The sequence below is a fragment of the Salvelinus namaycush genome, chromosome 8 (assembly GCF_016432855.1).
Source record: "Salvelinus namaycush isolate Seneca chromosome 8, SaNama_1.0, whole genome shotgun sequence".
Taxonomy (NCBI): domain Eukaryota; kingdom Metazoa; phylum Chordata; class Actinopteri; order Salmoniformes; family Salmonidae; genus Salvelinus; species Salvelinus namaycush.
In genome coordinates, this window is record NC_052314.1 from 43,234,117 (window position 1) to 43,247,964 (window position 13,848).

The window sequence follows — 13,848 nt, forward strand, 5'->3', positions numbered from 1 at the left end:
AGACTAGCCTATTTCAACAACAGCTAACTAACTAACCAAAAATACAGTGGGTGGTCCGCCCAGTTCTAACTAGTGTATTTAACAAAGTTTACCTACGGGTAGTGTATGCCCATGGGCGACCTGTCTGGTTACCCCCTTTTCCCACCATCAAACAAACACTCAAACGCCATAACCAAAAACAATACTCACAGGTGCGGACAAAGTGACATGTAGATGCTAAACCACACAAGAGATCTACAAACATATGGCATTTACAGAGAGATTGCTACACAAAGAGATCGAGCTCCAGAGAAAACAACTGACAGGGTTTTTAAACCAAGGGAAAGGAAATGTGATTGGGTAGGAGAAAAGGAGCAGGTGTCTTCTGATTAGCAACTGATTGATGACTGATTGGGGAATGATGATTGTCACCTGTGAGTAGGGGAGAAGGAGAGAAAAGAAATACACACAGGATACACACAGAATACTTGTATCCGTAACAACCGTTCATCTTTATACAAATATGGATGGGTTTGCATTGGACTGTTTGAAACATTACAACAACATCTGATGGAAACATGTCCCAGGAACTACATTGTGGAAGACCCGTGCTAGGCTTTCCTCTATCCCTTGACAGTGAAAGTGATGGGTGTGTTTGCTTTTGGTGAGGCTGTCCTGTCCGTTGTTAGAATGAGAGAATCTGAATGGCACAGGGTCTACTACAGAATTAGGTTGCAGACAAGACTGTAACTCAATCTGTGATAGCGATCGACTAAACTGCAAAGGTGATACTGTTCGAGCTACTGGGGGGTGGTTTAACTTCTGGAGGGCAGGGGGCAGCTTTTTCACTTTCGGAACTGCTTGCTACTCATCCCCAGAATATAAGATATGCATATTATTAGTAGATTTGGATAGAAAACACTGAAGTTTCTAAAACTGTTTGAATCATGTCTGTGAGAATAACAGAACTTATGTAGCAGGCAAAACCCTGAGGACAAACCATTCAGAATTTATTATTTTTTTGATGTCACTGTCTTTTCAATTTGTTTTTTAATCGACACCAGATTTCTAATGGACTTGCTTGCAGTTTCTACCGCTTCCACTGGATGTCACCAGTCCTTGGAAATCGGTTGTTATTCCTTTGTGTACTGAAGAAGTAGGGCTATCGTAAATGAGGGTCACATGAAGTACATTTTTGGAGAGAATCACGTTATGAAAAAAGTTGCGTCAGTTTGGTTTCGTTTTGTATTGAACACAGATCACCCCGTCTTCAAATTGATCGATTATTAACGTTTAAAAATACACAACGATGTATGACCTTTTGATATATTTTGTAGTGACTTGGCGAAAGTTGGAAGCTGTGTTTTTCTGGATGAAACGGGCCAAATAAATTGACATTTTGGATATATATCGACGGAATTAATCGAACAAAAAGGACCATTTGTGATGTTTATGGGACATATTGGAGTGCCAACAAAAGAATTTCGTCAAAGATAAGGCATGATTAATATTTTATTTCTGCGTTTTGTGTCGTGCTTGCAGTGTTGAAATATGCTACTCTGTTGTTTACTGATGTGCCATCATCACATAATAGCATCTTATGCTTTCGCCGAAAACCTTTTTTGAAATCTGACGTGTTGGCTGGATTCACAACGAGTGTAGCTTTAATTTGGTATCTTACATGTGTGATTTAATGAAAGTTAGATTTTTATATCATGTTATTTGAATATGGCTCGCTGTATTTTCCCTGGCTATTGGCCGGTGGGACGTTTGCGTAAATAATAAACAGAGACTGCTGTCAGACTGTGGGATAAAAATCATAGAATTCCGTAATATTTTTAGATAAGTTATTAAATATCCAAATTAGCATCAAACGTGTTATATTGTTGATTTTCTGACTTGGAAATCTAAATTGTTTGGATTGTTTGACAACAATTGTCCGTGGATTCCTATAGATTCTACGTGGCCTATCATTGACCATAAGGAGCGTGAACTAGAGGCCGACCGATTAATATGAATGGCCGATTTCAAGTTTTCATAACAATCGGAAATTGGTATTTTTGGGCGCCGTTTTTTTTTTTTACACCTTTATTTAACTAGGCAAATCAGTTAAGAACACATTTTTATTATCAATGACGGCCTAGGGGCAGAACGACAGATTTTTAACCTTGTCAGCTCGGGGGATCCAATCTTGCAACCTTGCAGTTAACTAGTCCAATGCTCTAACACCTGATTACATTGCACTCCACGAGGAGCCTGCCTGTTTCGCAAATGCAGTAAGCTAAGGTAAGTTGCTAGCTAGCATTAAAGTTATCTTATAAAAAACAATCAATGACTGTCATCGCTCCAATGTGTACTTAACCATAAACATCAATGCCTTTCTTAAAATCAATACACAAGTATATATTTTTAAACCTGCATATTAACTAAAAAACATCCAGGTTAGCAGGCAATATTAACCAGGTGAAATTGTGTCATTTCTCTTGCATTCATTGCACGCAGAGTCAGGGTATATGCAACAGTCTGGCTCTTTGCGAACTAATTATGACATAACTGTCACGTTCCTGACCGGTTTTCTGTTATTTTGTATGTGTTTGTCGGTCAGGGCGCGAGTTTTGGGTGGGTAGTCTATGTTGTGTGTTTCTATGTTTGTATAAGGGTGACCTGATATGGCTCTCAATTAGAGGCAGGTGGTTTTTATTTCCTCTGATTGAGAGCCATATTAAGGTAGGTGTTTTCACACTGTTTGTTTGTGGGTGGATGTCTCCTGTGTCTGTGTATGTTACGCCACACGGGACTGTTTTCGGTTTTGTTTGTTTGTTCGTTTTATGTAGTCAGTTTTCCTGTTATTGCGTTCTTCGTGTTTCATGTAAGTTCGTCGTCCAGGTCTGTCTACGTCGTTTATTGTTTTGTAATTATTCAAGTGTTCGTCGTGTTTTCTGTTTTGTTTAATAAATAATGTGTCGAACTACAACGCTGCATTTTGGTCGAATCACTACTCCTCCTTTTCGGATGAAGAGGAGGAGGAACGCCGTTACAATAACATTGAAGGTTGTGCAATGTAACAGGAATATTTAGACTCATGGATGCCACCCATTAGATAAAATACGGAACGGAATAAACGTTTTGTTTTCGAGGTGGTAGTTTCCGGATTAGTCAAAGGTATATGGTTTAGAGAGAAATAGTCGACGCGTTATAATTTCTGTAATAACTTACGGCTGAACTTGAAAGGGGTTCCTTCGTTATTTTACCGTTCATGTCTTCCATAGAGAATGTCTTGATCTACTTCAAATAAGGTCTGTGTTTCGTGCAGGCTTAAACCGCCTCGGATAAGGTAACGTTTGTCAACATATTTTCATAAATCCACTCTACAAAAAAATGTATCTTCGCTTATATTTAGCCAATATTGATCAGAGTTACCTTGTCCTATGGATATCTACACAGTTATAAAATTGGCGGTGTAAGCCTACACGAAACAGACCTTATTTTAAGTGAATCTAAAAATATCCTATGGAATAAATGAAGAAACCGCTTTTCAGATTTTGCTAGGTGTCATGGGAATTATGACTCGCACTTTGGTCGTCAATTCTTACCATGCCCATTATTAAAATAGGATTTCCTGCATATAGAAATTACAGTTGTTTTCAACATTCATCACAGGTAACTTAAACTCTATTTTTATTCAAACAGTTGAGAGTATTTGTCTCCTAAGCAGACTCTTCAGTATCATTGTCACTTCAGAGCTGTGTGTGTTTTACAGATGGCAGAAAAAAGCAGAGCACAAGTGTGGGACCATTACATGGAATTAGCACCAGGGAAAGCAAGGTGTCTTATTTGTGATAAAGATGTAAGCATGGGGTCAGCAACGGCTAAATCAGAAAATACCACCAACTTGTGGAATCACCTTAAGAACATCCATCCAAACGCCCATTAGGAAGCAATGATGAAAAAAGCAAATCCTACAATCTTACAACTGTTTAATAAACAAGCAAAATGGCAGGACAAAGACCCAAGGGCCAAGAAGATGGATGTAGCAATTATTGAGATGATTGCCACGGACAACCAGCCATTCACAGTGATGTCTGACGTTGGTTAAAGTGGCTGGTTAGTCTTGCTGAACCCCGGTACAGGATCAAAGATGAAAAATTATTTCGCACAGAAATGCTAGATAAAACATATGAAAGAGTTGTGATGAAAGTGAAGAATCTGGTGGCAGCAGGGAACGCTCCACACATGGCATTCACAACTGACTGCTGGTCAGGCACTACAGAGTCCCTGATGAGCCTTACTGGACATTTCATTGACAATGTCTGGACAAGAAAGCAGGTTGTGCTGAATGTCAAGACTATGACTGGATCACACACAGGAAACTACATCAGAGAGATGTTTTTGACCATGTTGGAATACTGGGAAATCCACACAGAACGTGTAGTGCTGGTCCTCAGGGACAGTGGGGCAAACATGGTGAATGGTATGAGACTGGCGGAGCTTCCAGACTTCAGCTGCAGTGCACACACCCTACAGCTTGTAATCAATGATGGCCTATCCAGTCAGAGCTGTGCTAGACATTATTGCCACGTTGAAGAACTGTGCAACTCACTTTGACCACTCTGTACTGGCCAAACAGAGGCTGAGGGCCATTCAGGAAGAGCTTGGCCTTCCCAAACACAGCATCGTCCAAGCAGTTCAAACTCAACACTACACATGTTGCAGAGGATATTTCAACAGAGGCGTGCACTGAATGTGTATGCAGGTGAATACGGACACATCAGCAGTTTGTCTGCTGCACAGTGGGACATTGTCTCTAACCTAATTGAGACTCTGGCACCTATGGAGGTGACACTTTAGATGAGCCACTCCAACTCTACAGCAGCATGCATCATCCCCAGTGTGTCGGTGCTGAAGCTGATGCTACAGCAGGAGGGTTCTTCTACTCAGGGCATCAAAACTTTACGGAAGACCATGTTGGACAGTCTGACAAGGAGGTTCTTCAAGGCCGAGGAGACAAAGTGCCTGGTGCTGGCAACTGTCCTGGATCCACGTTACAAGAGCTATGCCTTCACCTCAGGGACAGCACTAGAGAAAGCAAAAGAGTGGCTGAAGGAGGAGCCTGAACTACTAAGGAAACCAAATCGCAGAGCCATAGCAGATGGGACAAGTGAAGAGGAAGACACAGATCCAGGTGGAAAAAAGCAAAGAGTCCAAGTAGATAGATCAGCCACCCAGTCTGGTGGACAGCCTCTACGCTAGAATCCTTGGAAGCCAAGAGGGCAGGGCTGAAGTCCAGTGCAGTTTTGAAATTGAGTTGGAGCGTTACCTCACAGAGCCTGTCATTGACAGAAAGAGCGGCTTGCCTTTGGAGTGGTGGAAGCAGAATGACGACAGACTTCAATCACTTGCTCCATTGGCAAAGAAGTTTCTGTCCCCCACCTTCCTCGGTCCCAATCGAGTGTTCAGTGAGGTGGGGATTATTTATGATAAGCAGACTGACAGGGGACCAAGCAGACAAGCACTGCTTTCTGCACTACAACCTAAAACTTGAAGGAAAACAGTGCAGATGAGAAGGATCAGCCAATCGTGAAGAAGAAACATTTCTCAGATTAGAGAAGATATGAGAAAAAGAGGACTGTGATACTGCAATTGTCAAAACAACCAAAAAGGTTGAGAAGGAAAACAGTGCAGATGAGAAGGATCAGCCAATCGTGAAGAAGAAACATTTCTCAGATTAGAGAAGATATGAGAAAAAGAGGACTGTGATACTGCAATTGTCAAAACAACCAAAAAGGTTGAGAAGGAAAACAGTGCAGATGAGAAGGATCAGCCAATCGTGAAGAAGAAACATTTCTCAGATTAGAGAAGATATTAGAAAAAGTGAAGAGGACTGTGATACTGCAATTGTCAAAACAACCAAAAAGGTTGAGAAGGAAAACAGTGCAGATGAGAAGGATCCGCCAATCGTGAAGAAACATTTCTTCAGGAAACTGGAAGAAATGAAGAATGAAATGTTTGGAAAAATGAGAGAGTTGGAGGAGAGGATGATAAAGATGGGTTCGATCCAAGATGACGTAGATGGGACAAGTGAAGAGGAGGACACAGATCCAGGTGCAAAAAAGCAAAGAGTCCAAGTAGATAGATCAGCCACCCAGTCTGGTGGACAGCCTCTACGCTAGAATCCTTGGAAGCTAAGAGGGCAGGGCTGAAGTCCAGTGCAGTTTTGAAATTGAGTTGGAGCGTTACCTCACAGAGCCTGTCATTGACAGAAAGAGCGGCTTGCCTTTGGAGTGGTGGAAGAAGAATGACGACAGACTTCAATCACTTGCTCCATTGGCAAAGAAGTTTCTGTCCCCCACCTTCCTCGGTCCCAATCGAGTGTTCAGTGAGGTGGGGATTATTTATGATAAGCAGACTGACAGTGGACCAAGCAGACAAGCACTGCTTTCTGCACTACAACCTAAAACTTGAAGGAAAACAGTGCAGATGAGAAGGATCAGCCAATCGTGAAGAAGAAACATTTCTCAGATTAGAGAAGATATGAGAAAAAGAGGACTGTGATACTGCAATTGTCAAAACAACCAAAAAGGTTGAGAAGGAAAACAGTGCAGATGAGAAGGATCCGCCAATCGTGAAGAAACATTTCTTCAGGAAACTGGAAGAAATGAAGAATGAAATGTTTGGAAAAATGAGAGAGTTGGAGGAGAGGATGATAAAGATGGGTTCGATCCAAGATGACGTAGATGGGACAAGTGAAGAGGAGGACACAGATCCAGGTGCAAAAAAGCAAAGAGTCCAAGTAGATAGATCAGCCACCCAGTCTGGTGGACAGCCTCTACGCTAGAATCCTTGGAAGCCAAGAGGGCAGGGCTGAAGTCCAGTGCAGTTTTGAAATTGAGTTGGAGCGTTACCTCACAGAGCCTGTCATTGACAGAAAGAGCGGCTTGCCTTTGGAGTGGTGGAAGCAGAATGACGACAGACTTCAATCACTTGCTCCATTGGCAAAGAAGTTTCTGTCCCCCACCTTCCTCGGTCCCAATCGAGTGTTCAGTGAGGTGGGGATTATTTATGATAAGCAGACTGACAGGGGACCAAGCAGACAAGCACTGCTTTCTGCACTACAACCTAAAACTTGAAGGAAAACAGTGCAGATGAGAAGGATCAGCCAATCGTGAAGAAGAAACATTTCTCAGATTAGAGAAGATATGAGAAAAAGAGGACTGTGATACTGCAATTGTCAAAACAACCAAAAAGGTTGAGAAGGAAAACAGTGCAGATGAGAAGGATCAGCCAATCGTGAAGAAGAAACATTTCTCAGATTAGAGAAGATATGAGAAAAAGAGGACTGTGATACTGCAATTGTCAAAACAACCAAAAAGGTTAACTGGAAGAAATGAAGAATGAAATGTTTGGAAAAATGAGAGAGTTGGAGGAGAGGATGATAAAGATGGGTTCGATCCAAGATGGCGTAGCAGTGTAGACCTGTCTGTTTAGTCCTCTCGCGTACATTTGTATTTTTTCCCCCGTATTTCTTGTATATATATATATATTTTTTTTTTTAAATTCTATCTCTTTTCAATTTTTAATTCGATTATACCTTCCGGTAACCTACCTCACCCAATGTGATACGGAATCGCTATTATTTTTTTAAACTTTGGGACACATTCAAGAACCCCCAGTAGCTAACCAGCTAATCAGCTACAAGCTACTTAGCCATTTTTAACCGCTGCTAGCAGCTTTTACCTTCTGCACAGACACCAGCCCTGTTATTAGCCTGGATATTACTCACCGATTTAACAGCACCGGACTGTCTCTCGACAACAACGCCGGATTCCTGCCGTAATCCCTGAGCCACTACTTTTGATCCTCACAGCTAGCCTGCAGCTATCGCCACTGCCACGAAGCTAGCATCAGTTAGCAAACACAATTCTACAATCACAACCTCTCTTTCACCATCGCCATCCGGCTTGGATTCTCTGCCATCCGCTGTGCCCTCAACCGGCCTCCGTCTGAGCAGACCCCCTCCGTCTGAGCAGACCACCCCCCCGGGCTACTAACTTTAAACACCGCGGTGTGTGTTTATTTTTATTTGTTATGTTTGGAAAGTTGAGTGAGTGAGTAATGAAATAGTTGCATATCCCAGAGCCAGTGTATTGCTGTGGGCCGGGTATGAGAGGGCTTTCAATGTTGTTCAGATGATGGATATACTTTTATAATGAATTATACGTCTTATTTATTTATTGTCCTATCATGGGGAACTACATTTTTAAAATAAATTATATCTAATTATTTATTATCCTATTTTAATGGTACGGTCCATGGCCCTATACCCTAGACACCCACATGAATGGCCCAGATACTAAGGAGAAGTCCCTAACTGTTTTATGTGCATGCTGTAAGCGGTCTGTATGCAGCCAAAATGAGGTCAGGGACCAAGAGCAGCACTGCCCCCTCAAGATTCTGAGCCTGCTTGGCAGGGTTGGTCCTGCAAAGCCAAAGCCCCCTAAAGGGAGAGCATAATAAACAAGGAAATTCTCAAAGCTGCTAATGAGAACCTTGACGACCTTGTACCTAGCCGGTGGGGATTCCGGTGGGGTGCCCCCACCCAGGCAGTGGCAGTGCTGGCAACACTAGCTGCAGTAACCCATGGGGAGGGGGTCACACTCGGACATTCAGAGAGGGGGTATATTATTGTGGCCCTGGTGGCACGAAATCAAGTCGGACTGCATGGAGATGCTTGGGAACATGGTCAAAATGGATGACCGTATTGTGGGTGTTTCAGGAAGAAGGTGTACATTTGACCTCCATCATTTAGGATGTGACAATGGTAAATAAATCTCTACATTTATGCTCATTTTTTGCGCGGTCTTGCAGGCCTTCTCATGCAGCTGCAACTGCAAGTACATTTGTAAATCATGATCCATCTTGAGTTGGGCTCTGGGATGGTGCAATTGTTGAGAGGGTGAGCTTATGGTTGTGTGGGGGTAAGGGCTGAATGTGTGTGGGTGTATGTGTGTATCCCACAACTGTTGCGAAGGAAGAAGTAAAAGATGTTAGGGACTATAGAGGATGATTCACAGCAATATGTAATAAAAATAGAGGTGAGGGCGATGGAAATGCATTTGGCAATGGATCTGCTTCGGTTCGGTGGATGGCGCTGTGTGCACTTTTCGAAGGATGGATCCCAGTCGGTCCGGGGCTGTGCGATGCGGGGGGTCGGGGGTGGTCTGCCGGTCATTGGGATGACAACCCAACTCGAGATGGGGGCTTTTGGCGGGTGGAATAGTGGGGACCAATTGGAGGTTTGCTTAGTGGAGATGCAAATGTCATGGTACAACTATATAGACACTCAATCATTATGTTACTTTTTAATAGGACGTTTACAAACATATATTTTGATAAAAATAATTGAAAGGTGTGTCTCATTATGGTAAGTGGTGAAATAAGTATAGCCAGTTACAATTGTAATGGCTTAGCAGATAATAAGAAAAGACGATCAGTATTTACCTGGCTAAAAGAGAAGGATTATAATATCTACTGTTTACAGGAAACCCATTCGACAGTTTTAGATGAAGTTTTGTGGAAAAAGAACTGGGGGGGCGAAATATATTTCTCCCATGGGCAAAGAAATTCAAAAGGGGTGATGGTTTTAATTAATAATAACTTTGATCTAAATGTGCAACTTGTCCAAACAGATCCTCAAGGTAGATGGATTATTTTAAATATGTTATTGGACAATAAACATATATGGCTTATTAACCTATACGGTCCGAATAATGATGATCCAAGCTTCTTTGACAATATATATAAGAATGTATCAACTCTACAAGCAACACTAGACTCTATTATTATAGTGGGAGATTTTAATACGGTCTTAAATACCTCTATGGACCGGAAAGGAAATCACACTACAAACTATCACCCTCAGGCACTTAAGGAAATCAGGAATGTCATGGATATATTGGAATTAGTGGATATATGGAGACTTAAATACCCTGACCTAGTGAGATATACATGGCGGAGGCTTAATCAAGCTAGTCGCCTTGACTACTTTCTTATATCATTCTCTCTGGCACCAAAAGTTAAAAAGTGTTTGATAGGGGACAGAATGCGGTCGGACCATCACATAATTGGCATATATATTACTCTTACAGAATTTCCACGTGGGCGAGGATATTGGAAATTTAATCAAAGCCTACTAGATGATAAATTGTTTAGAACTAGGACAGAAGAATTTATAACTGACTTTTTTAGACATAACATAGGTACAGCAGATCCCCTTATTGTATGGGACACTTTTAAGTGTGGCTTTAGAGGCCATGCAATTCAGTACTCATCTATAAAACAAAAGCAATTTCGATCAAAAGAGTCCATATTAACAAAGGAAATTGAAGGACTAACAGTACAGTTAGATAACAATAAAAACGGTACCATAGAGGCACAGAATAAGTTAGAGGAAAAACAAAAAGAAATGGAGGAACTTATTCAAGAAAGATCCAGTGTAATATATTACAAAAATAAAGCGAACTGGATGGAATATGGGGAAAAATGCACCAATTTTTTTTTCAATCTTCAATATAGAAATGCTACCAAAAAAAACGTATTAAAACTTGTTACAAATGATGGAGTCACGCATGATTCACCAAATGATATTTTGAAAGAGGAAGTAAAGTACTTTAAGAATATATTTTCGTTTCAGGCTCCTCCATCTCCACTAACTGAAACTAATTGTATGGATTTTTTCCCTAATAATAATGTAAAATTAACATCTGTACAGAAAGACTCATGTGAAGGCCTAATTACAGAGGAGGAACTACTTGATGCAATTGGGGCCTTTAAGGATGGGAAAACTCCAGGACTGGATGGCATACCAGTGGAAGTTATACAAACATTTTTTTGATATACTCAAAGGACCATTATTAGCTTGTTTTAACCACTCCTATATAAATGATAGATTATCAGACACGCAACAAGAAGGTGTGATATCATTATTACTGAAACAGGACCCAAGTGGTATATATAAAGATCCAGTCCATTTAAAAAATTGGAGACCTCTTACACTTCAGTGTTGTGATGCAAAAATCCTAGCAAAATGCTTGGCACATAGAATAAAAAAAGTTGTCAGATATTATTCATCCTAATCAGACAGGTTTTTTACATGGACGATACATTGGAGATAATATAAGGCAAGTACTGGAAACAATAGAACACTATGAAATATCGGGGACACCAGGCCTGGTTTTCATAGCTGATTTTGAAAAGGCTTTTGATAAAGTACGACTGGAGTTTATATATAAATGCCTAGAATATTTCAATTTTGGGGAATCTCTTATAAAATGGGTAAAAATTATGTATAGTAACCCTAGGTGTAAAATAGTAAATAATGGCTACATCTCAGAAAGTTTTAAACTATCTAGAGGAGTAAAACAAGGTTGTCCACTATCGGCATATCTATTTATTATTGCCATCGAAATGTTAGCTGTTAAAATTAGATCAAACATTAATATTAAGGGATTAGAAATCCAGGGCCTAAAAACTAAGGTGTCATTGTACGCTGATGATTCATGTTTTCTTTTAAAACCACAACTAGAATCTCTCCACGGCCTCTTAGAGGATCTAGATATATTTGCTATCCTCTCTGGATTAAAACCAAATTATGATAAATGTACCATATTACGTATTGGATCACTAAAAAATACACATTTTACATTGCCATGTAGTTTACCAATTAAATGGTCTGACGGTGATGTGGACATACTCGGTATACAAATCCCAAAAGAAAGAAATGATCTCACTCCAATAAATTTTTATAGAAAGTTAGCAAAAATAGATAAGATCTTGCTACCATGGAAAGGAAAATACCTGTCTATTTGTGGGAAAATCACCCTGATTAACTCTTTAATCATATCACAGTTTACCTATTTGCTTATGGTTTTGCCTACACCTAGTGACCTGCTTTTTAAATTATATGAACAAAAAATATTCAATTTTATTTGGAACGGCAAGCCAGATAAAATTAAAAGGGCCTATTTATATAACGAATATGAATTCGGAGGGCAGAAATTATTAAATATTAAAGCATTAGACCTCTCACTAAAGGCATCAGTCATACAAAAGTTATACTTAAATCCAAACTGGTTCTCTAGTAGATTGGTACGAATGTCTCATCCTATGTTCAAGAAGGGCCTTTTTCCCTTTATTCAGATTACACCTGCTCACTTTCGGTTGCTTGAAAAGGAAATAATCTCCAAATTATCTTTATTTTTTAAGCAAGCCTTAGAAAGTTGGTTGCAATTTCAGTTTAATCCACCTGAAAGGACGGAACAAATAGTACAACAAATCTTGTGGTTAAATTCAAATATAGTAATTGATAAAAAAACTGTATTTATCGAAGAAATGTTTAAAAAAGGTATAATTTTTGTGAATGATATCATAAATAGGACTGGTGGAGTAATGTCACACATGCAGCTAACGCAGACATATGGAAATGTCTGCTCTACCCAAAATTACAACCAATTAATTGCAGCATTACCACAAAAATGGAAGAGGCAGGTGGAAGGGGATAAAAGTAAGGAACTTGTATGTCGGCCTTATATTAAAGAACATAAATGGTTAAAGAAAAGTGTGATAAATAAAAACATATACCAATTTCATTTAAGGACCAAAAAACTTACAGCTGTGCCATATAAATTGCAAAATAGTTGGGAAGAGATTTTCGATGTACCCATTCCATGGCACATGGTGTATGAATTGATACGCAAAACAACGCCGGATTCAAAACTTCGAATTTTTCAATTTAAATTATTGTACAAAATTCTTGCAACTAATAGAATGTTATATATATGGGGGATACAATCTTCCCAGCTCTGTAGATTCTGCTGTGAGGAGGCAGAGTCATTAGACCATTTATTTTGGTATTGTCCGCATGTAGCTCGTTTTTGGTCACAGGTCCAGGAATGGTTGAAGAATTGCAACATTTGCGTAGAACTAACGCTACAGATAGCAATACTGGGGGATTTGAAAAGCCATAGTCAATCAATCAATAATATAATAATTATTTTAGCAAAAATGTTTATTTTTAATTTACAATCCGTGGAAGCTATGAGAATAGGAAGATTCAAATCTTTTGTGAAGCATCACAGCACAGTTGAAAAATATATGGCAAATAAAAATCCGAAATGGATGATGTTGGAAGATAGATGGGAAAGGTTGAGTGGAGCTGAAGGGTGGGACTAATAACAAGATAAACAATGTAGGGCATACGGGATCTGTGAAATGTGTATAGGTGCGGAGCTATTGTGAAATAGCACAGTTACAAGTGGAAATCAAACTGGATGGACAACAGAAATAGAGGAAGGACTAAGAACAAACAAGAGAGAACTATTATAAAGTAGACTGTGTCTGTAAAATGTGTATAAGATGTATAAATTGAAGGTAAAAACAGAAATGTTTATCAGTTTACTCCAATTGGGGGATCGGTGGTAGGGTTTGCGGGGAATAATAATAAAGGTATACTCTTTAAAAAAGTATGTATGTCTATGTAGGTATGTGTATGTATATATGTGTACAGTGATCCCTCGCCACTTCGCGGTTCACTTATCGCGGATTCGCTATTTCGCGGATTTTCATAATGCATTTTTTTTTTTTTGGTGCATTGTGCTCTGCATTCTGATTCGCTAAAAACTCACTCCCGCTTCTTGTATCAAAACATGCTACGAATTGTGCTATCATTTTGTCGTCTCGTGCAGTTATGTGTACGTACATAAAACAGCTTGGCAAATTTACATTAAGTTGGCCAAATTATCTTGTAATTTCGAACATCTCCTAAACCCATAATGTCGACGAAACGGCCTACACGTGAGTCACTGTATTTGTATA

At 39.8% G+C, this 13,848-nt stretch overlaps 1 pseudogene; it reads left to right on the forward strand.

Moving 5' to 3' along the window:
- Positions 1–3,739: 3,739 nt before the first annotated feature.
- LOC120052131 lies at positions 3,740–5,229 on the forward strand (annotated as a pseudogene).
- Positions 5,230–13,848: the final 8,619 nt, after the last annotated feature.